At 35.7% G+C, this 24,151-nt stretch overlaps 1 protein-coding gene across 6 annotated transcripts in view; it reads right to left on the bottom strand.

Annotated features, from left to right (window-relative positions):
• LOC102411273 (DBH-like monooxygenase protein 1) overlaps positions 1 to 24,151 on the bottom strand; it is a 321,541-nt gene that overhangs the window by 270,886 nt on the left and 26,504 nt on the right. For 4 of the 6 annotated variants that reach the window (XM_044932879.2, XM_044932880.2, XM_044932878.2 and 1 more), the window contains exons 2-3: positions 16,707 to 16,776; positions 14,820 to 14,978 (exon numbers count right to left, since the gene is read on the bottom strand). The gene's annotated coding sequence lies outside the window, so the exon portion shown is untranslated. The remainder of the gene's footprint in view (positions 1 to 14,819; positions 14,979 to 16,706; positions 16,777 to 24,151) is intronic. The other 2 variants (XM_044932882.2, XM_044932881.2) reach the window with 1 other exon arrangement.

Genomic DNA, 24,151 nt, shown 5'->3' with positions numbered 1-24,151 from the left:
AAGCACAGGCTGGAATCAAGATTGCCGGGAGAAATATCAATAACCTCAGATATGCAGATGACACCACCCTTATGGCAGAAAGTGAAGAGGAACTAAAAAGCATCTTGATAAAAGTGAAAAAGGAGAGTGAAAAAGTTGGCTTAAAGCTCAACATTCAGAAAACTTAAGATTATGGCATCTGGTCCCATCACTTCATGGGAAATAGATGGGGAAACAGTGGAAACAGTGTCAGACTTTATTTTTGGGGGCTCCAAAATCACTGCAGATGGTGATTGCAGCCATGAAATTAAAAGACGCTTACTCCTTGGAAGGAAAGTTATGACCAAACTAGAAAGCATATTCAAAAGCAGAGACATTACTTTGCCAACAAATGCCCGTCTAGTCAAGGCTATGGCTTTTCCTGTGGTCATGTATGGATGTGAGAGTTGGACTGTGAAGAAAGCTGAACACTGAAGAATTGATGCTTTTGAACTGTGGTGTTGGAGAAGACTCTTGAGAGTCCCTTGGACTGCAAGGAGATCCAACCAGTCCTTTCTAAAGGAGATCAGTCCTGGGTGTTCATTGGAAGGACTGATGCTGAAGCTGAAACTCCAATACTTTGGCCACCTCATTGGAAGTGTTGACTTATTGGACAAAGACCCTGATGCTGGGAGGGATTGGGGGCAGGAGGAGAAGGGGACGACAGAGGATGAGATGGCTGGATGGCATCACCAACTGGATGGACACAGGTTTGGGTCAACTCCGGGAAGTGTGATGGACAGCGAGGCCTGGGTAGTGCGATTCATGGGATCTCAAAGAGTCGGACATGACTGAGCGACTGAAATGAACTGAACTGAATGATTATTGTCTAACTATGACTATGTATAATTATGAAGTTAATTATAATATTAGATTATAGTAGCATTTTTGAATGAAATATTTTAAAGTGTATTTATATATACTAGTTACAAACATGTAGAAACTATCACTATATATAAATTATTTTCCTGCCTAATTTTTCTATACAATATTGATTGGTTAATTGAAGTTTCTGACCATTATTTTTAAGTTATTTATTTTTCTCTTTAATTCTGTTAGTGTTTGGTTCTTGTATAGGGAAACTGGTTTTTGGTGTATGCATTTATAATTGTGTTATTTTCATTAAAAACTGACATTTATTTTTATAAAATGTCTGTCATTTCTTCTAGCATTATTTTTTCTTTAAGTATTTTGATTTTACCACAATAATTCTAGCTCACTTATGAGTGCTACTTGTACCTTTTTATCTACCTTTTAAGTTTCAATCTTTTCAACCTAACTCTAAAATTAAGCACCTACAGGTGACATAGTTTAATTTTTTGCCCCGCTGACAATTTTTGCTATTAGAATGTACTTCATATAAGTGTAATAATGCAGTAATTATCCCTAGATGACTACCTGATTTCATTTTAGCACTATCCCAGTGCCATCCATATTGCTGCATGTGACAGAATTTTCTTTTGTTTTTAGATTTTTTTTAACATTTATTTTTATTGAAGTATAGTTGGTTTACAATGTTGTGTTAATTTCTGCTGAACAGCAAAGTGATTCATTATATATGTAAATATACATTCTTCTTTTACCATTCTTTTCCATTATGGTTTATCACACTATATTGAACATAGTTCCCTCTGCTAGATAGCAGAACATTATTGTTTATCCATTCTATGTGTAATAGTTTACATCTGTTAGCCCCATCCTCCCACTCTATCCTTCTCTCAACCCTCTCCCTCTTGGCAACCACAAGTCTCTTCTCTATGTCCTTGACTGTTTCATAGATATGTTCATTTGTGTCATATTTAGATTACATATAAGTTGTATCACATGCTGTTTGTTTTTCTGACTTACTTCACTTAGTATGACAATCTCTAGTTGAATCCACATTACTGAAAATGGTGTTATTTCATTCATTTTGTGGCCGAGTATTATTACATTGTATATATGGACTGCACCTTATTTATCCAGAATTTGCTTTTTTTAAGGCTGAATAATATTCACTCCTTAGATCTTTAACCTTTAGTTGTTTCATATAAACAGAATAACAGTTTCATCACTGGATGATTATCAATATTAAATAAGATATTCCATATAGAATCTGAGCACCTAGATATATTAAGGGCTCATTAAGTGCCTGCTGCTTAAACTACAAGTAGCAAATCATTATTAATTATGTTATATGAATAAATTCAGTGAAGTTGGGTAAGATACAAATTCAAAAATCCTCAATTTACTGAAATTATAATATACTTCTGGCAAGACTCCATGATTCTGATGAACTTCAAAGGACCGAAAAGTATAGTTATAGGAATAGAATCCATCCAAATTTGAAACCTAGGGGAATATTACACTAAGAAAGTTATCTCTGTGAGTTTGACCTTTGATTGATCCAGATGTGCAGTCAACAATTTCTGATGAGTGAAGTTATTACCAATCAGTGAAACCTAGTGAGGAGGAAACAAGAGTGCCTAAAAGAAAGAAATGCTGCTGTAAGAATAATTAAAAGTGGTTCTTGATGGGACTATTGGAATCTGACCTTAACTAAGTTGTGCCACTGACCCAGAGGACTTAGTCGGGATTTGAACATCAGATATTTTAGTCTCTGATGTGAGAGCTAATATGTGTTCTGCAACATGTAGTCATGTCTGTGTATGGAATTGAATCATTCAATGCATTAACTAATGCATTTTTGATATTTTAATGCCTTTCTCAGATATTTTGTATTTGTTCCATTCTCATAATTACATAGCACTTACTGTCTAAACTGTAAATATAAAAATCAATAAAACATAAAAAACAATAGTGGTATTTATAATTGTTCAGGAAACAGGCAATAGAAAGCAAAGATTGCCCACATTCCTAAGAAGATTGTTTTTCCTCATGCTTATGGATCTGGGCTACACAACGAAAGCTACCTGTTTGCTTTATTTTCATCTCTAAAACTATCTTTTGTCTTTTATAATTATTTTCAATATAGCGTATCATTAGAAGACGAAGAATAGCTGCATGAGTGAACAGAATATAAACTCATTGTTGAACGAATGTCTCATTAGTTTCATGCATTTTAACCATTAAACTGACATAATTCATAAAAGTCTTAGTTCGCCTTTAACCTTGGCCTCATTGCATTTCCATCAGTTTTTCTTATTTGCAGGATGTTTGAAAGGTGGTTTTAATCAGCAGTAAACTCTCCATTAAAATGTATTCAGTTAAAAAGATCATTTGTTGCCCACACTGCAAACTGCTTACAGGTGTCTTTAATGTCTTGATAATGAGATGGTGATAGTGTTTGTGCAGGAATTAGAAACTCGGGAATATTTACCAGAAATAAAATGGAAAGAATCAGTCATATTCTAAGCCTATGGACAGTAGTTTAAAAATATTTTTAATTATACAAACCATGTGTCACTTAAAATTTATAAACATAAGCAACTTTTAAAATAAAATCTACACAAACTCTTGAAAATCACAGACCTCAGTATTCATAACGTTACAACAAAAGATCAAGAAAAGAGTATGGGCATACAATAAGGATTTGTTTATTCATTAATACAATATTTAATGATATGATACTGTGATTCTAACGATATGATTCTAGTCCATGATACTGTGCTAGAATCTATAGCAACTCAAAGGTGACTGCAACAGTTATTAATATTTGGTCTCTCATCTCCCTGCCCATTACTATATACTCTACTTGTTGATTGTTGGGCCTAGGATTCTGCAAACTGCATTTCTCTTTGGCCAAATGGCTCCCCATTGGGCTCAAGCAGAAAAGAACTGGCTCTTTACTCTTTCCTACTGCTATTACTAGGGTTACCCCAACAATGTTTGTTCATACCAACAAAGGCAGTTTGTTCTAATAGCAACATTATATTTCAATCTATACAATAAATAATAGTCAAAAAAAAAAAAAAACCCAAGCGAAAAAAAATACCTCTCCATCCTCCACTTCCTTCAGTGCTTAAAGACCACCATATTACTTTCTGTGCCTATGAATTTGACTATTCTAGATACAACATATAAGTGGAATCATCCAATATTTGTCCTTTTATATTTGGCTATTTTATGTAGCATAATGTTGCCAAGGTTCATTGTTATGTTGTAACATATGTATTAATAATTCTTTACCTTAAATTATCTCCAAAAATAACTGGCATGGTTTCCATTCCTGACTTGATCCTGATGAATACAGTCACTTGAAGGATTTAAAGCTACTAGCAAAAAAAGGAGAAGGCAATGGCACCCCACTCCAGTACTCTTGCCTGGAAAATTCCATGGATGGAGGAGCCTGGTAGGCTGCAGTCCATGGGGTTGCGAATAGTTAGACACGACTGAGCAACTTCACTATCACTTTTCACTTTCATGCATTGGGGAAGGAAATGGAAACCCACTCCAGTGTTCTTGCCTGGAGAATCCCAGGGGCAGCGGAGCCTGGTGGGTTGCCGTTCATGGGGTCGCACAGAGTCGGACATGACTGATGCAAATTAGCAGCAGCAGCAGTGAAAAAAAACCTTATGGCCTTCAATTCTCGATAAAAAAAATAAGTGAATTGTTTTCAACTGACAATTCCATCCATAAAGGTCATTAATGTGAGCTATTAGTCATGTATTACTTCTGGAAGAAGTTCATTATCTGATCCACATATTCTGAAAGAAATTTTCATCTCAAAGCGAAAGAAATAGGTCTAAACAGTTAAAAAATAATGTACCCCAAGTTTGAGTTATTTCATTTTGTGTAAAAGAAAACATCAACTAATTCTTGTATTTTCATATAAATTCATATTAAGATGCTCCTATTTTACTAGGATAAATAGACAAGAGTTAAGTAGAGTGAAAATATGACAACAGCCAGAGGAAAGATTCTATGATCTATAGCTTTGATTTACCTTGTGAAACGTCTTAAGTTTTCTTTTACACCTTTTGATGATGTTTTGTATTTCACAGTAACTTCCTCTGAGATATTTACACAATACTCTTTTTACCTTGAACATGTCCATGGAATTTTCCAGGCAAGAATACTGGCGTGGGTTGCTGTTTTATTCTCCAGGGGATCTTCCCAACCAAGAGATCAAACCAGAATCTCCTGCATTGGCAGGCAGATTGTTTACCACTGCGCCACCTGGAAAGACTCAATTCAGTTCATTTCAGTTCAGTTCAGTCACTCAGTTGTGTCCGACTCTTTGCGACCCCATGAATCGCAGTACGCCAGGCCTCCCTGTCTATCACCATCTCCCGGAGTTCACTCAAACTCATGTCCATCGAGTCGGTGATGCCATCCAGCCTACTCATTCTCTGTCATCCCTTTTTCCTCCTGCCCCCAATCCCTCCCAGCATCAGGGTCTTTTCAATGAGTCAATTCTTCACATGAGGTGGCCAAAGTACTGGAGTTTCAGCTTTAGCATCATTCCTTCCAAAGAACACCCAGGACTGATCTCCTTTAGGATGGACTGGTTGGATCTTCTTGCAGTCCAAGGGACTCTCAGGAGTCTTTTTCAACACCACAGTTCAAAAGCATCAATTCTTCGGTGCTCAGCTTTCTTCACAGTCCAACTCTCACACTCATACATGACCACTGGAAAAACTATAGCCTTGACTAGACGGACCTTTGTTGGCAAAGTAATGTCTCTGCTTTTGAATATGCTATCTAGGTTGGTCGTAACTTTCCTTCCAAGGAGTAAGCGTCTTTTAATTTCATGGCTGCAGTCAGCATCTGCAGTGATTTTGGAGCCCAGAAAATAAAGTCTGACACTGTTTCCACTGTTTCCCCATCTACTTCCCATGAAGTGATGGGACCGGATGCCATGATCTTCGTTTTCTGAATGTTGAGCTTTAAGCCAACTTTTTCACTCTCCTCTTTCACTTTCATCAAGAGGCTTTTTAGTTCCTCTTCACTTTCTGCCATAAGGGTGGTGTCATCTGCATATCTGAGGTTATTGATATTTCTCCCGGAAATCTTGATTCCAGCTTGTGCTTCTTCCAGCCCAGCTTTTCTCATGATGTACTCTGCATATAAGTTAAATAAGCAGGGTGACAATATACAGCCTTGATGCACTCCTTATCCTATTTGGAACCAGTCTGTTGTTCCATGTCCAGTTCTAACTGTTGCTTCCTGACCTGCATATAGGTTTCTCAAAAAGCAAGCCTGGAAAGACTGCTGCTTCTAAGTCACTTCAGTCGTGTCCGACTCTGTGCGACCCCATAGATGGCAGCCCACCAGGCTACCCCATCCCTGGGATTCTCCAGGCAATAACACTGGAGTGGTTTGCCATTTCCTTCTCCAATGCATGAAAGTGAAAAGTGAAAGTGAAGACACTCAGTCCTGTCTGACTCTTAGCGACCCCATGGACTGCAGCCTACCAGGCTCCTCCATCCATGGGATTCTCCAGGCAAGAGTACTGGAGTGGGGTGCCAGTGCCTTCTCCCTGGAAAGACTGGCCTTCCTTAAACACACTTATAGGGAAATTTAGGGGCATTAGGAGGAGAAGACAATGGCAACCCACTCCAATACTCTTGCCTGGAAAATCCCATGGATGGAAGAGCCTGGTAGGCTGCAGTCTATGGGGTCGCTAAGAGTCGGACACAACTGAGTGACTTCGCTTTCACTTTTAACTTTCATGCATTGGAGAAGGAAGTGGCAACCCACTCCAGTGTTCTTGCCTGGAGAATCCCAGGAACGGCAGAGCCTGGTGGCTGTCATCTATGGGGTTGCACAGAGTCGGACACGGCTGAAGTGAATCAGCAGCAGCAGCAGCAGCAGCAGCAGCAGCAGCAGGCACATTAGGAAAGTGAAAAAAAAAAAAAAAATGCTTCTACTGAGTTTCATTACTTGGCCATATGCAGAAGCTTCAGGGCCCAGTTGTATAGGTACAAAGTTTAGTAAAACTTTTGAGTAGGTCTATCCCTACTAAGACCACTTAGCCATATTCTATTCTACAGTTATAATCCATGCCTCTGAGTTTTATCCTCAGTTAAGCTTCCTCTCCTGATCCCAAGGGAGACTTGAAATTATCAGAGATAAACTAATCCAAATAGAAAATAAGGCTTAAAAGAGTAACCCCAATGGTGCTCTATTGTCCTGAAGTAAAGAACCTCATTATCTCAAGAGTCTATTATTTACCAGAGGTCTTTCTGTGACCATTAATGAGACTGAGATGAAGGACTTAAAATTTTGCAAATTATCTACTTACCTACTTCATCGAACCTGCTTTTAAAACATTTTTCTCTTAGAGATTATGTACTTTTTATTATTAATTGTCATAATTAAATAATTTGAAAACCATCATAGTGCTACACATAACTACAAATAATGGATTTATCAGCCAAATTACAAAGTTTATAATATCAAGCACTTTGGTTACTTCCTTATCCTCCATCCTGCCTCACAATTTCAAACAGATTTTACTGGCTAGAATCTTAAGAAACATCTGGGCTTTAAGCCAAAATTTGATGCTTTTTGAAAGCCAGTGAAAATTTCAGCATTATATTTGAATGAAATATTCATTATTTTATCTACCCACACAGAGAGTATTGCTGACTAAACTTATTTAGCACCAGAAAAAAGTAATTTTAAATAAACCAAGACTTAACCTCTTTCACCTGACTTGAAAATAAATATTTATTATACAAAATCATAGTTAAGAGATAAGTAAATTTTTAATATAAATGTAGTCAGCCTTTTTTTTAGTCAAGTATTTGAAAAAGTATTACTTTAAAAATTATTTGCTTTTTGAAATAATAACTGAGGAATGATGTGTTTTCTATTAATATTATAACCCATTAAAGGACTTGAAGGGATTTGTGTACAGTACTGTAGAATATAATGTCTTAAAATGAAAATACAGTCTATGGAATGGCAAATATTGAAAATGAGATCACCAATAAGGGGTTAATATCCAAAATATATATTTATAGCTCATACAGCTCAATACAAAAGAAAATCTGATTAGAAAATGAATGGGAGACCTAAACAGACATATTTCATAGAAGACATACAGATAGCCAGAAGATATGAAAAAATACTCAACATTGCTAATCATTAGACAAGTGCAAATCATAACCATGATGAGACATTATCTCACACTTGTGCAATGCCTATCTACAAATAACAAATGTTGGTGAGAACAAGGAGAAAAGAGAGCCCTTGTACACTGTTGGTGGAAATGTAAGTTGTTGCAATCACTATGGAAAACATTATGGAGAGTCTTCAAAAAGCTAAAGAAAGAACTTCTAGATGATCTAGTAATTCCACTTCCAGGTTCATGTCAAAAAAAAAAAAAAAGAAAGAAAACACTAACTTGACACATGTACCCCAATGTCCATAGCAGCATCATTTACAATAACCAAGATATAGAAACAACTAAATCGTCCCTAAAAGGATAAATAGATAAATAATATAAAAATGAAAGTTAGTCACTCAGTCATTTCTGACACTTGCAATCCAATGGACTGTAGCCTTCCAGGGTCCTCTGTCCATGGGATTCTCCAGACAAGAATACTGGAGTGAGTTGCCATTGCCTTCTCCAAGGGATCAAATTTGGGTCTCCTGCATTGCAGGCACCTTCTTTACCATCTGAGTCACCATACAGAATAGTGGCATATATAAATACAATGGAATATTACTCAGCCATAAAAATATCACTAAATTATGCCACTTGGCTACAGTTTGTGGGGTCCCAAAGAATTAGGCATGACTCAGCAAACAAACACAGACAACAACAGAAAGTATTATGCTTAGTGAAATGTCAGATAAAGAAAAATACTGTATATTATCACTTATACATGGAATCTAAAAGCAGAACAAATGACTGTATATAACAGAAACAGACTCAGAGATGTAGAAAACAAACTAGTGGATACCAGTTTGAAGACAGAAGAATGGGAGACGAAGAGAGGAGTGTGGGATGCAGAGATACAACACACTATACACAAAATAGGTAAGCAATAATTACATATTGTAAAGAACAGGGAAATATAGCCATTATTTTGTAATAACTTTACATGGAACAAAATTATAAAATCTATAAAACCTAATAATAAAATCACTAAATAAATAAAATGTAATATCTTAGAATACTCAATGACAATGTCAGACTCAGTTTTGCAATCTTACATTTCACTAAAGAATATTTAATATAAAAGCTGAAAATCAAATAAAAATTATGTTTCTTGTTCTCATATTTCTGTTGCACACAAAATATACTGACTAACCTGCAGTTATCCTTCCCCACTTTTCCACTTCTTTCTATTAGAGTCAACAGATTTATAGGTCAACAATATTCCCAAGTTTCCAAAATAACCATAGTCAAGCCAAGCCAATTATATCAATTGCCTTCCCTTTGGCCAGATGTGTCTTTGCCTGGCATCTTCCAACTAGGGGCTACCATGTGACTCAGATATGGTCAAAGAGAGGGAAAGAATGGTTAAAGGACCCTAATAAAGTCTCATAGAGAAAACAGCAACAAACCAAAGACCAAACCTTTGACCTCTTCTTCTTCATACTTGGGATGCTAATGGGAAGAGATTCATCTAGAGATATGATAATCATCTTGCAACTGGTATAAAGTCTATAGCCAAAACAGTAAGACTGGGAAGAACAGAAAGCTGGAAGTTGCTCAGATTCCTGCTGACATGTTTGAGCAACTACATAGCCTGGACTGCCTCTCATGTTTTATATCATAATTTGCAAATTGTTTTACAGCTAAAATATTTCTAATATTATTAATTTATAATTAAATTATAGTTGAAAATTTCATAGCTTATAAATATATGCATAGAAAAATTGCTTTTGTTTTACCACACAAAATATGCCTGCTTATAATGTCTATTGTGAGAATACATGCAAAGCACATTCAGTATATGTATGTGTATATATATATATATATATATTTCAAGAGGACTTTGTGCTAGTAATTTATTTACATACTTATTACCAATATGATTAATTTTGAAACACTGAGTAGAATTGAACTATCTGAAAGTACACTACACCAATCACAGGTGCACTTTCCTTAAAACATGAAAACAAACAATGAACTATAGACACCCTAAATTAAATACAATTAACCTTAACTTTAAAAATAAAGCAGCATTAAATACTTTACAAAGGTAAATATTTCCAACATCTTATTTGTCAGACATACATTTATGTAGGTTACTTAGAGACTGATATATATATATATATATAATTTATAAAGATAATATATAAAAAAATATATATATAGGAAATGAGCCCCCACATATAGTAGGTGTCAAATATGCTACTGAAGAAAAGTGGAGAAATAGATCTAGAAGGAATGAAGAGGCTGAGCCAAAGCAGAAACGACACCCAGTTGTGGATATGTCTGGTGGAGAAACTAAAGATGGATGCTGTAAAGAACAATATTGCATGGGAACCTGCAATGTTAGTTGCATAAGTCGAGGTAAGTTGGAAGTGACCAAATAGCAAGTGGAAGAGTGAACATCGACATTTTAGGAATCAGTGAACTAAAATGGATGGGAAAGGGCAAATTTAATTCAGATGATGCAGATGAAGGTGAAAGAGGAGAGTGAAAAAGCTGGCTTAAAACTCAACATTCAAAAAACCAAGATCATGGTATCCTGTCCCATCACTTCATTGCAAATAGATGGGGAAACTATGGAAACAGTGACAGACTTTATTTTCTTAGGCTCCAGAATCACTGCAGATGGTGACTGCAGTCACGAAATTTAAAGATGCTTGCTCCTTGGAAGAAAAGCAATGACAAACCTAGACAGCATATTAAAAAGCAAAGACATTACTTTGCCAACAAAGGTCTGTATAGTCAAAGCTATGGTTTTTCTAATAGCCACATATCCATGTGAGATTTGTACCATAAAGAAAGCTGAGGGCCAAAGAACTGATCTTTTCAAATGGTGGTGTTAGAGAAGACTCTTGAGAGTCCCTTGACTGCAAGGAGATCAAACTAGTCAATCTAAAGGAAAATCAACCCTGAATATTCAACCGGAAGGACTGATGCTGAAGTTGAAGCTCCAATACTTTGTCCATCTGATGTGAAGAGCCAATTCATTAGAAAAGACCCTGATTCTGGGAAAGATTGAAGGCAAGAGGAGAAGGGGGAGACAGAGGACAAGATGGTCGGATGGGATCACCGACTCAATGGACATAAGTTTGAGCAAGCTCCAGGAGATGCTAAAGGACAGGGATGCCTTGCATGTTGCTGTCCATGGGGTCACAACGAGTCAGAAACAACTGAGTGAGTGAACAACAAATTATGTCTACTGCTGTGGTCAAGAATCACTTAGAAGAAATGAAGTAACTATCATAGTCAATGAACAAGTCCGAAAGGCAGTACTTGGGATCAATCTCAAAATCAACAGAAAGGTCTTGGTTTGTTTCCAAGGCAAACTGTCAATATCACAGTAATCCAAGTTGATGCCCCAACCACTAATGTCGAAGAAGATGAAGTCAAATGGTTCTATAAAGACCTACAAGATTCTAGAACTAACACCAAAAAGAGATGTCCTTCTCATCACAGGGGACTAGAATGCAAAAGTAGTCAGAAAAGAGATACCTGGAGTAACAGGCAAGGTTGGCCTTGGAAGACAAAATGAAGCAGGACAAAGGCTAATGGAATTTTGTCAAGAGAATGCACTGGTAAACACCCTCTTCCAACAACACAGGAGACAATTCTACACATGGGCATCACCAAATAGTCAATCTTGAAATCAGATTGATTATATTCTTTCCAGCCAAAGATGGAGAAACTCTGTACAGAGAGCAAAAACAAGATGAGTTGATTGTGGCTCGGATCATGAAATCCTTATTGGAAAATTCAGCTTCAGTTGAAGAAAGTAGGGGAAATTACTACACCATTCAGGTATGACCTAAATCAAATCCCTTAATATTATACAGTGGAAGTCACAAATAGATTTAAGGGATTAGATCTGATAGAGTGCCTGGAGAACTATGGACAGAAGTTTGTAACATTGTAGAGGAGGCAGTGATCAAAACCATCCCCAAGAAAAAGAACTGCAAGAAGCAAATATGATTGTCTGAGGAGGCCTTATAAATAGCTGTGAAAAGAAGAGAAGTGAAAGGGAAAGGAGAAAAGGAAAGATATATCCATCTAAATGCAGAGTTACAAAAAATAGCAAGGAGAGATAAGACAGACTTCTTAAGTGAACAATTCAAAGAAATAGAGGAAAATAATGGAATGGGAAAAACTAGAGACCTCTTAAAGAAAATTAGAGATACCAAGGGAACATTTCATGTAAAGATGGGTACAATAAAGGACAGAAACTCTATGGACCTAACAGAAGCAGAAAATATTAGAAGAGGTGGCAAGAATACACAGAAGAACTATATAGAAAGTTTTAATGAGCTGGAAACCCATGCTAGTGTGGCCACTCACCTAGAGCCAGATACCCTGGACTGTGAAGTCAAGTGGGCTTAGGAAGCATTGCTATGAACTAAGTTAGTGGAGGTGATGGAATTCCAGCTGAGCTATTTCAAATCCTAAAAGATAATGCTGTGAAAGTGCTGCACTCAATATGCCAGCTAATTTGGAAAACTCAACAGTGGCCACAGGACTGGAAATGGTCAGCTTTCATTCTAATATTATATAATAATTAAAACCATCACTGTTTACTATCCATGCTTCAACTGATACAGTTGTGCTAAAATCCAATCTTTTGACAATAACCATGACACATTATGTATTATACAGGTCAAAAATTCTAGTTAGAAGAAAAATACATGTATTTTTTTTAATCTTTGTTTTTGTGCATCCGTGACTCAGTTTGTAGAATAAAAAATTTCATGAATAAGGACAAAAATTGAGCTAGATGAAATATAATTCTATACTAACTCACTTCTTTTAAGAGAGATTCTGTGAAATCAACTAGTGAATACTCATAATTAGCTACTTATAATTCCTGGTCTCTTAACTTTCCTACTGGCCTATTGTATCTGCCAGATTTATCATTCCTTCTCAAGAGACTGCATATAGAGGATACAGTTCACTGTCTCTTTCATTGAAAAAATGAACACGAGTTGCAGGCTTCTAAGTAAAACTGGGGCAAGCTTTGTTTGTTTGTTTGTTTGTTTCTTTTCTTTTTGCTATAATTGCAGACTTCTTTGCTGCTGAGCTCAGATACTAAGAAAGCCATTACTGCTTTTCTACCTAATAAAAAGTGTATGTATCCCTCAGCTGCTCCAAGGGGAGAAGATAAACAGGATTAAAAAAAAAAAAAATTATCAGTCAGAACTGGAAGATGCTGACTCAGCTTTGTACCTACTGTACAACAGTCACTGTTTCTTGAAATGCAGTTATATATAGACACCAGCATTAATCCTCTTCAGCTTGAACTTTTTGGAATAAATTAGCATTGCAAACAGTTGACTGTGAACATTGCCAGGCAGTTTTTCCACCTTATATCCTAAAATCTTCCACTTAATATAAAATCAATGATATATCAGGATGACTATTTAAAATGTTATATACATTTTACATGAAAAATTTAGTTTATGCCACAAGATTATTTAAAAAATATTTTTGTTTCCCATCCCTACTTTATTTCCTTCATTACTTAAAAGAAACTTCTGGTGGCATAAAGTGTAATGGTTTCCTTTACACAAGTTTTTCATCCTATTTACCATTTTCTAACTCTTCCATTTCCACAGATTATTGGTGAATTTATTTATTAATCAATTCATTCAGCAATTCAACATTCACTGTCTATGGAATGAATGTAAATTGTAGAAAACAGAAGTAAGGCTCTCAGGAAAACTCTTTCAGAGCTGAAGTTTATCTGAAAAATGACATACTCCTGACTAGAGTGATCAGGGATCACCTAGTTAAAATATTGTTTTAAGTTATTATGTATGTTGACAGGAATAGATGTAATGCCTACTTTTGTACATGGGTCACTCAGGGATCTGTTTTATGCTCCATCCACATGTGCACTGAAATTTTTTTTTAAAGCTTCTAGATACTCTTATATCCAAAAATGAGAATAAGGATGATGTACATTGTATAGATTAGAAATTTATGTTGTTATTATTGTTGATTATGTTTTCCCCTGGTCAAATGCAGAGGGGCTAGACTGATCAGAGGCAATACCTTCAACATGCAATTCCGTTTATTGAGAAAACAGCAAAAGAAGAGCTACCAGCAGAGCTAACTAGCACCTCCTAATTGGAGGAGCAAGAGCAGACCACGAGACAGATGGAGAACAAACCATTTGGATCAATTTTTATACTGCAAATCAACAGCTTTGAAAAGCAGCTGTTCAGGAAGCCCCAGGGTTTTCTTAAAGCGGAAATCTGGTGCTTCTGTGGTCCCTCCTCACATGACACTATGAGGAGGTAAGCATCGGTGATAAGACTAGGAAGGGACACACCTTAGAAGCGTTATAATGGCAGAGCAACAATAAAAATGTGACTGAAATTTGGGCCTCGGCAACACTATTTCAACTAATCAGTAAAGCCAAACAGAAAAAAAATGTATTTCTCAGAATTGGCAGCTCTCTCCCAGGACTCCTAAGGGCTGCTGGATCACTGAACTCAAAATGTCTGTTCTAATCAACCAGCCCGTCAGCATGACATCTTTGTTGCAGAATATATTTCAGGTTAGTTTGAGGATTTTATACTTTACCTATTTTCTTTCTTCTTTCTCCCCCTTGATGTTTAATTCAATGGAATCAATTTTTAAACCAAATACTTTAAATGTAGGCTTTTAAAGATGTTGCAGGAAAGAAGGCAGTGGCATCAAAGGACAAGTCCATGTTATCTCCCATTTTGGACCCAGGAAAAGTTATACTCACAGGCCCAGATGGTCTTCAATATAGGTCTTCAATTTCCTATAATATGTGACTCATGTAGCACAGAGTAAGGGCTCTTCATAGAACCTGGCTGAGCTGTTGGGCTCCTTATATTTACAGTTAAATAGGAGAATTAAGATGGAAGTGCCATGATTTGTCTAACTGAGAGAGACAAAAAATATAAGTAGTAAGAAGAAATGTCAAATTTGTTTTATGCAACACTTAAGGTTATTTTGGTACTTTGATATCTTTAGTTGATAGATTGTTATATTAAAATACTAAACTACTGGGGGGATGGTGGGGAGGAGGAACAGTTAGGGAGTTTGGGATTGACATGTACACACTGCTATATTTAAAATGGATGACCAATGACGACCTACTGTATAGCACAGGGAACTCTGCTCAATATTATGTTATAACTTGAATGGGAAAAGAATTTGAAAAAGAATAGATACATGTATATGTGTAACTGAATCACTTTGCTGAATCACACCTGAAAATAACACAACACAGCTAATCAACTATACTCCAATATAAAATTAAAAGCTTAAAGAAAATGAGTGAATTGCCAGATGAGAACTATTAAATACAGAATGGATAAACAATGAGGTCCTACTATATAGCACAGGGGACTATATTCAACATCCTGTGTTAAGCCATAATAGGAAAGGAAATTAAAAATAAACATATGTATGTGTATATATGTAAATGAGTCATTTTTCTGTACAGCAGAAATTAATACAACATTAATAGTAACTGTACTTCAGCAAAATAAATTTTAAAAAGAGTGGATTGCCAGAAAAAATAAAATACTAAACTCTCTTTTATGTGAACTTTACACCCAACTTTACACCCATGCAAGAGATAACACATCAAATAAATCTATATTTTTTTAGTCAGATTAAACATGGCTCAGAACCTGTACAGCCTGTTAGGAAAATCACTGTCATTATTGAGACTCTTTACAGAAGAATCAAGGAGTCTTAAGCAGTGATTACAAACTAAACAAAGTGTAATTTTTTTCTTGATTATGTCATCATTTCTGTAAGCTAACTTTCCAGATCATAAGGACTTGGATTTTTCAGTTCTAAGAGTTGGAGCCATGGAGTCCAAGCTCCCATTTCCTTAAGGTTCACACTCAGACACTCCCCTCAATATTTAAGAACTCTCATCCTGCTATCTCAAGAACGTCAGTCACAGCATATCTTTCATGTTAGCATCAATTAGGATCTTAGGGGAGCTTCCCTCCCTTTTTCACAAGTTTAAAAGCCATCCACCTGTTTCTCTTCTCTATCAGGAAAATACCCTCAGGAACATTAAGTATCTAGAACCCCAAAATCAGGAACACAGTTGTATCCATGCTTCTCTTATTTAGCCTGCAACACAAAAGAAGGGGCAAGAAAACTCACAGTGTCTCTACCCACTTCAACGGGGTATGGAGAGTACAAAGGAGAATACAACACAAATTAATATCTCAGTAAATTATCGGGTCCCACTAGCATCTTTGAAATTAAAAAAAATCATTGTGGTATATTTTCATTTTAGCTGGATATTAGACTTGATTTATTAGTGTTTTATTTCCACAATAAAAGATAACTTAATTGTTTATGTCAGTGATGTATATGCTCCTTAAAAGATTAAAGCAGCTCACTTATTAAATGTTGAGTCTGATGCTCTTATTATAAGTGATTCATTGGCAAATTATGATTATGATAATTATAACCTTAATAAGATCTATCATTAAATAAATGCCTGTTAAGTGCCAAAAATATATCAGGAGATTTGCATACATTATATTATTAATTCTCAACAATGCTAAACCAGATATTATGTCAATATTTCATATTAGGCTCAATTAACTTTAATTCACATAGATAGAAACAGAGGTACCTTTAGGCCTGGGTAGCTTCTCAGGGCAATAGTTTTGCTGGGGATCCAAAGAGAGCTGGTTTTCCTAGCACTGCAACAAAACAACAACAAAATTAAATTATACAGCACTTTTTTCTCTCTTTCTGTGTTTACATTTATCAGATGAATGCCTTGTTTGATTGATTTTTTTTACAGATATGGAGAGTAGCAACTCTCCATCCTGTTGCCTTCATAGGGGCCACAGTTATCCAAGTTATCCTTAGTCCCTGATTAGATCTCTTTTCCTAGCTCCATGGTATGTGGATAAGAAGAGACTCTAGAAGGTGGAAGGTGGTCTAATGTATGAACTTTGGGCTAAGCCCCCAGGAACAGAAACCTGTGTCCTCACACAGGGCACATAAATAATTAGGAACTAAAGCTGTGTCCTCCACACTTTTCACATGAAAATACACAAGTGAAGGCAACCACCAACTAAAAGACCATCACCTCCCCTTCCCCAGGAGTCAGACTGAAGCAGGGAGGGGTAAAGAAATGCAGGAGAAGCAGAGACAGCAAAGAAAAGAGGAGGAAGGTTCTGTGAAAGGGACAGCACCATTAATTCTTATATTTCTTCTTCTATTTTCCTCAATCTTTTCTCCTGTTTATCCCAAATCATTTTTCTTAGAATGATAACCATCCTATAAATGCCAGTAATATATTTGCTTGAGATGAGGACTGCCAAAGTAATACAATATATTAATTCATCAAAATTAAAAAAAAAATCCCTTGGCTAGTGCAAGACTGAATTGCCATATACTCATTTTAAATATGACAGACATATATTGGCTTTTTAAGAGTAATACCTGAAGGTACCATTACTAGCTTCTCATATTTTCCAACTATGTGGTGTTTCTGATGGGATTTTAGGGCCAAATTACCCAAGCTTATTCAATAATAAAATCTTGAATTTGGAAAGGGTGGTTACTACAGCTAGTATTCCAACAGAGTGGAGAGCCAGAAGGGGAACTTATAATGGAGGGAAGGTCTCTGAACTGACTGGTGTGGCCATAGATCTTTCACTAGCCTTGATCAATAGCTGCCAGACAGTCTTCATCATCAGAATTGTTGGGGAAACATAATTACAGTCTCCCTCCAAACCAGAAAACCTCTCCACTCAAGTAGAGATGTGAAAGAAAATAATTTTATTAATGAATAAGCATTAAACCACAATGTGGACTGCATCACAAATAATCTACTAAAGGGACTGCAAAGACTGAAAGAAATCTCACCTTCTTTATGTAGGCAAGCAAATATAACACACCTCACACATGTTCTCAAGATAAACAGTACCTAGTCCTCAAATAATAGGACTTGACCACACGATCTATTTGTCAGACATAGACAATCCTAAATTCACTTGGTTTTTGGAGTGGTTTTCTGTGTTAGCTGGACTTCCCTGGTGGCTCAGAGGTTAAAGCATCTGCCTCCAATGCGGGAGACCTAGGTTTGATCCCTGGGTCGGGAAGATCCCCTGGAGAAGGAAATGGTAACCCACTCCAGTATTCTTGCCTGGAGAATCCCATGGACGGAGAAGCCTGGTAGGCTACAGTCCACAGGGGCGCAAAGAGTCGAACACAATTGAGAGACTCCACTTCACTTCTGTGTTAGCTAATTGTATTTATTCAAATAAAAAATAAGCTTCTCATATCCTTAGGGATGGAGAAGGAAATGGCGACCCACTCCAGTATTCTTGCCTAGAGAATGCTGTGGACGGAGGAGCCTGGTGGGCTGCTCTCCATGGGGTCACACAGAGTCAGACATAACTGAAGCGACTTAGCATGCATGCATGCATGCACCCTTAGGAAGGAGGGATGTTTGCATCTTGGAGCTCTTGCTGCTGCTGCTGAGTCGCTTCAGTCGTGTCCGACTCTGTGCGACCCCATAGACGGCAGCCCACCAGACTCCACCGTCCCTGGGATTCTCCAGGCAAGAACACTGGAGTGGGTTGCCATTTCCTTCTCCAGTGCATGAAAGTGAAAAGTGAAAGTGAAGTTGCTCAGTCGTGTCCGACTCTTAGCGACCCCATGGACTGCAGCCCATCAGGCTCCTCCGTCCACGGGATTTTCCAGGCAAGAGTACTGGAGTGGGGTGCCATTGCCTTCTCTGGCATCTTGGAGCTAGATGCCAACAAATTTTGGCTCTTACCTTTCTAGAGAAAGAGGGAGATAGGAGCACTGTTTCCTTGATGACTACATTTCAAAGTGATGACTTTCAGATCCTTGAGATATACACACATTTCCAATGAACAGAACAAAAAGATACAATTAATTTTCTTAATAAATGCTGTAAGTAAAAGGACATGTGCATGCATGAATGCTCATATATCCAACTCTTTGCAACCCATGGACTGTAGCCGGCCATGCTCCTATGTTCATAGATTATTACAGGCAATAATACTGGAGAGGGTTGCCATTTCCTACTCCACGGGATATTCTCCACCCAGGATCAACCTGCATCTCTTTTATCTTCTGCATTAGAAGTGATTTCTTTTACCACTGAGCCTCTGGGGAAGTTCATAGTAAACAGAGGAGATGTCTTTCCCCTTGTTTCCAACAGAGAGAATTCAGGTTCTTATAGTTTGGGGATTTTTTTTTCACTTTTTGAAACATAATTCACATAACATTTTATTAATTTGTGTTTTAGTTATAGCAGGACATGAGATTTTATGTATTGATATTTTATGTCTACAAAATCGTAATTGTTTATGCGGTGATATACATGTTCCTTGAAAAGTTATAACAGCTCACCTGTTAAATTTGAGTCTGATGCTCTTATTACAAGTGATTTACTGGCAAATTATGGTTATAATAATTATAGACTTAATAAGATTTACAGTTAAGTAAATGCCTATTGTGTAACTTTTTATAATTCTGTTGTGTAATTCTATATACTATGTATTTGGGAAGAACAGAATGGCAACACACTCCAGTATTCTTGTCTAGAGAATCCCATAGTCAGAGGGGCCTGGGATATAGATATATCTTTTACAATATAGATCTTTTGCATATAGATTTTTTGCAATAGTAAAATGTGACATTTTAAAATTACAACTCTAATATTTGAGAACTAATAATTCTATTGTATAGAAATGCAATAGACTCCATACATTGAGATCTTTTGTACACTGATTAATTTTAGCTTTTAAGTGTATTTTTTTCCTATATAATCACATGGTGTGCAAATAATGCACATTTTACTTCCATCTTCTTAATATTTTTATATTTTCCTTTTCTTATTATATCACTATGACTTTCAAAACAATGATAATAAATTTAGTGGTAAAAATCATCTTGTCAGCTTCTTGATTTTAAATGGAAATGTTTTCAGGGTCTCCTAAATTAATGTGTTGAAGATATGATTTATGAGATCAGTTCTCTTCATTCCTAATTAACCAAAGATCTTTTTTGCTTGTTTGCCTGATTGTAATAGTATGTTTTTTTTTAATCAAAAACTATTTTGATAGTTTTCAAAGAACAAATCTTTTCTTTCCTCTTTCCATATTTCAGTTATTTCTGCTTTATATTTGCTAAAGACTTCCTTCAATTTACTTCAAGCTTAATCTTTAGTCACTTAACATTTTTTGTATGTGTTAGAAACTGCTGCCAGATCAAAATATTTTTTACCTGCTTTTCAAGTGCCTTTTAGTACTATGAATGTGAAACTGAAACTGTACTTGTATGATATATGATAAATTTTGATTAGTCCTTCATGTATGCTTGATTTAAAATGCTTTAAATATAAATTTATAATTCATATCTGATAAATTATTTGATTCAAGATTATATAATTCAATTAAGTATTTTTAAGTTACAAATATATTGGCTTTTAATTCATTATTTGAAAACTAACTTCCAATTTAATTACATTGTAGCTAAAGAATACAATATGCATAATAAATTGTCAATGAAATTGCTGAGATTTGCATCATAACTCCTACATGCATATGTTCCATATGTGCTTGCAAATAAGGAACAATTATTGAAAGTGGAATTCTTTACAGGTTTTCTATATCATATGTTACTGTGCTGTTCAATACTATTTTGCTAGTTATTATCTGTTTTATCTGTCAATTAATGAAAATTCCATTTAAATCTCCCACTGTAATAACAGATTTCTTCAATAATTCATGCTATTTTATGTTAACTTTTATGTATATAGGCTATGTTTCAAGTACAGCATATTTAAAATACAGATATTATACAGTTGATTCAAATTTTTATTATATTGATTTTTTACCTATGAAATGCTTTAATCTAAAATTATTTACTGATTCTAATATGGATAGGTCAGATAGTTTTACTCTAAAGTGTACTTTGTATGTTTTAGCACTTGTAGTGGGTAGGGAAGCAATCTTCTTCCCAAAAGAGACAAAGGATGCCCTTGGGAAAGTGTTGTGGAGTGGAGGGCTGAATTCAAATTATTAATAGCTCTATGCCACAAGCTGAAACTTTCCAGAAACTTGATCCATAATTTTGAACAAACTCTCAAGAAAAATTGATGCCCATGTTTTCTTGGCCTCTTTTAGCCTAAAGAGTTTTGTTGGGGTTGCAAGAATATAATAATAATCTTTTACTTATCTCTTTCAAAATTAGAACATTTCTTAAGAACACTACTCTGGACCTTGGTAACTAGATTCAGTCTAGTCCGTCACTGACATACCGATGTTACATTTCTTGAATTTATGTGACATACATGATTATTATTTTTTGTTAAAAACAAGTGCTGTTGTGGATTTTCTCTGCTTTTATTGGGAGGTATTATTTACATGAATTCAAGGAATAGATGAATTGAAAAAAATTATCATCTTGCTAAATGTTTTATATATTCGACCCAGAGGGATGGTATGGGGAGGAAGGAGGGTTCAGGATGGGGAACACATGTATACCTGTGGCGGATTCATTTTGATATTTGGCAAAACTAATACAATTTTGTAAAGTTTAAAAATAAAATAAAATTTAAAAAAATAAAAATAAAAAACCAAGATCATGGCAAAAAAAAAGTTTATATTTACTTTTAAAAAAATTTCCATCAATTAATCACAATGTATTTTCCTTATGCTTGCAGTTTCTCACACTATTAGAAAATAGTATTTCTTTTAAAATAATTCTTGCAGGACTTCTGTGGTGGTCCAGTGCCTAAGACCCCATGTTTCCAATGCAGGGGACCAGGGTTAACTCCAGGTCAAGGAACTAGATCCCATATGCTGCAACTAAGAGTTTCAGGCCACAACAAAAAGGTCCCACATGCTGCAATGGCTCAAGGTCCCATATGCCTGAACTATGACCTAGCACAACAAAATAAAAACAAAAATTAAAATCAATCTTGCATTTGGGTGTTGATTCTTGAGGCTAAGAATAAGGTAAAGGCTTATAGACCAATTGGTTTTCTAGTTTTAATTAAATAAAATTACCTCCCAAGTATTCAAAAGACTGGTTTATGTCTGTATCGTGGCATCAAGCACCTGCAATTGCTTTTCAAATAATTATTTAAGGCACAAAGTCATCCATTTATTTTCAACCAAAAATATTGTTTCTGGAGTGCAGTAGGATGAATTAAATATAGCAATATTTAAATCTTAAGTTATAAGTGTAGGGTGTGCAAGTGTCATATGATGGTTTAATTTGAAAATGGAATAAAAGATAATATTCACATGTAAGATAGGTCATTTTGATTACAACATCAAAAGCTGTTCATAGGACTATAGTATTTTGGATATCGTCAGGGAAAAATATGCAACTTTTTTTTTTTTTTTTTTACTAAGGCCTAATACTTCTCAAGAGGAAGCTGTGTTTGCAGTTTGTAACAAAGAAGGGATTGAGGATTAGCGGCAGATGTATGATCTATGCATTTCTTCTCAGAAGGTTTTGAAAGGTGATTGTTTATTTCTACCATTTATCCTTGTCTCCTGCTATTTTGCCGTAAGGGTTAGATTTGCAGTTACTGAACTCAGATGTTCACCTGAAAGAGTTTCAATAAACATGCAACATGATTGAGTTAATTTCAAAAGCAAAAGACAAGGTAGAATTTAAAACTCTTTATTGTTGTTCAAAAAAGTACTTATGTTTATGTTGAGGTTATAATTGAGCACAACAGGTCCATTTTTTAACAACCTACAAATAATTTGGCTCTTGCTAGCTTAACTTTCGTTAAATTGGATTTTTTTTTTTTTTTGGAACACATTTTGTGTCTTATAGTTTACTGTTTCTAAAAATAACTTCTCTTCACACTTAAAAAATATATAATAGGCATTGCTGCGCTTCTGAATATTTTTCAGAACTACTCATTGTTGAGTGGATTCCTGTGCATACAGCTAAATGTTTTATGCCTTAAAAACTGTAAAATCTTTCAACTTCTACTATTGAAATTGAATCATCGAAAGCTCAGCAAAGTAACTTAAGGTCAAACCTCTATTTTACAACCACCACAGTTCTTGTTAGTACCTTCATTACAAATGTCTGTTGTAGAGGAGATCACTTCTGACAAGTTAAGTGACATTATGTCAAGCACTAACAATAAAAATTGTCAGTCATGTAAAATGTTTACAGATATTGTACAAGAAATACTCTTAACACAGCAGATAATCAAACTTGCAGTTTGTTGTCACTACTGCGCTCACTGTCTCTATTTTTCTACAGCATGAAAGACTTAAAGGAGAGCGAATCTTACTACATATTAAAGGAGCACAAGTGTCATTTATTCTTCAGATTTCGGTTGGAATTATCTACCCAAGTCTATATTATTTTTGTCAAAAAAGACTTTATGAAGGATATACGCGTTAACACAGTGAAAGTGGGAGAGTGTTACTTGCTCAGCTGTGTCTGACTCTTTGATCCCATGGACTCTAGCCTCTATCCATGGCATTCTCCAGGCAAGAAGACTGGAGTGGGTTGCCATTCCCTTCTCCAGGGCATCTTCCCAAACCAGGGATCGAATGCAGGTTTCCCGTATGCAGGCAGATACCTTAACATAAACAGCATATATTTTAAAAAAATATGCTATTTCAAAGCAAAAAACTGTGACAGTGCCATTGCTTCACATTTCTGAAATTTTAAAAGATATCTTTTAGAGACTTCCCTGGTGGTCCAATGGCTAAAACTACATGCTCCCAATGCAGGGGGCCCAGGTTTGATCCCTGATTAGGGAATTAGATCCCACATATTGAAGCTAAGAACCAGCAGATCCAAGTAGGTATTTTTTTTAAATGTTTTATTGTAAGGATCTGGATTGTTATATCTGTTCTTGTTTCTCATTTGTCATAATATGCTGTTTTGGTTGAGGTATATTAAAAAATTCTGTATCCACAGAGATAATTGGGAAAAAGTTTAACAGACTTTTCAGATAATTATGGAAATTCTAATTTAATAGTACACTAAAGCTCACAAGTGTTAGTATTTTTAAGGGTTAATAAAATGTGGAATCAGAAAGCA

The sequence above is a fragment of the Bubalus bubalis genome, chromosome 20 (assembly GCF_019923935.1).
Source record: "Bubalus bubalis isolate 160015118507 breed Murrah chromosome 20, NDDB_SH_1, whole genome shotgun sequence".
NCBI classification, from domain to species: Eukaryota; Metazoa; Chordata; class Mammalia; order Artiodactyla; family Bovidae; genus Bubalus; species Bubalus bubalis.
Note: the sequence above shows the minus strand (reverse complement) of the source record. Positions and strands in the feature narration are given on the sequence as shown.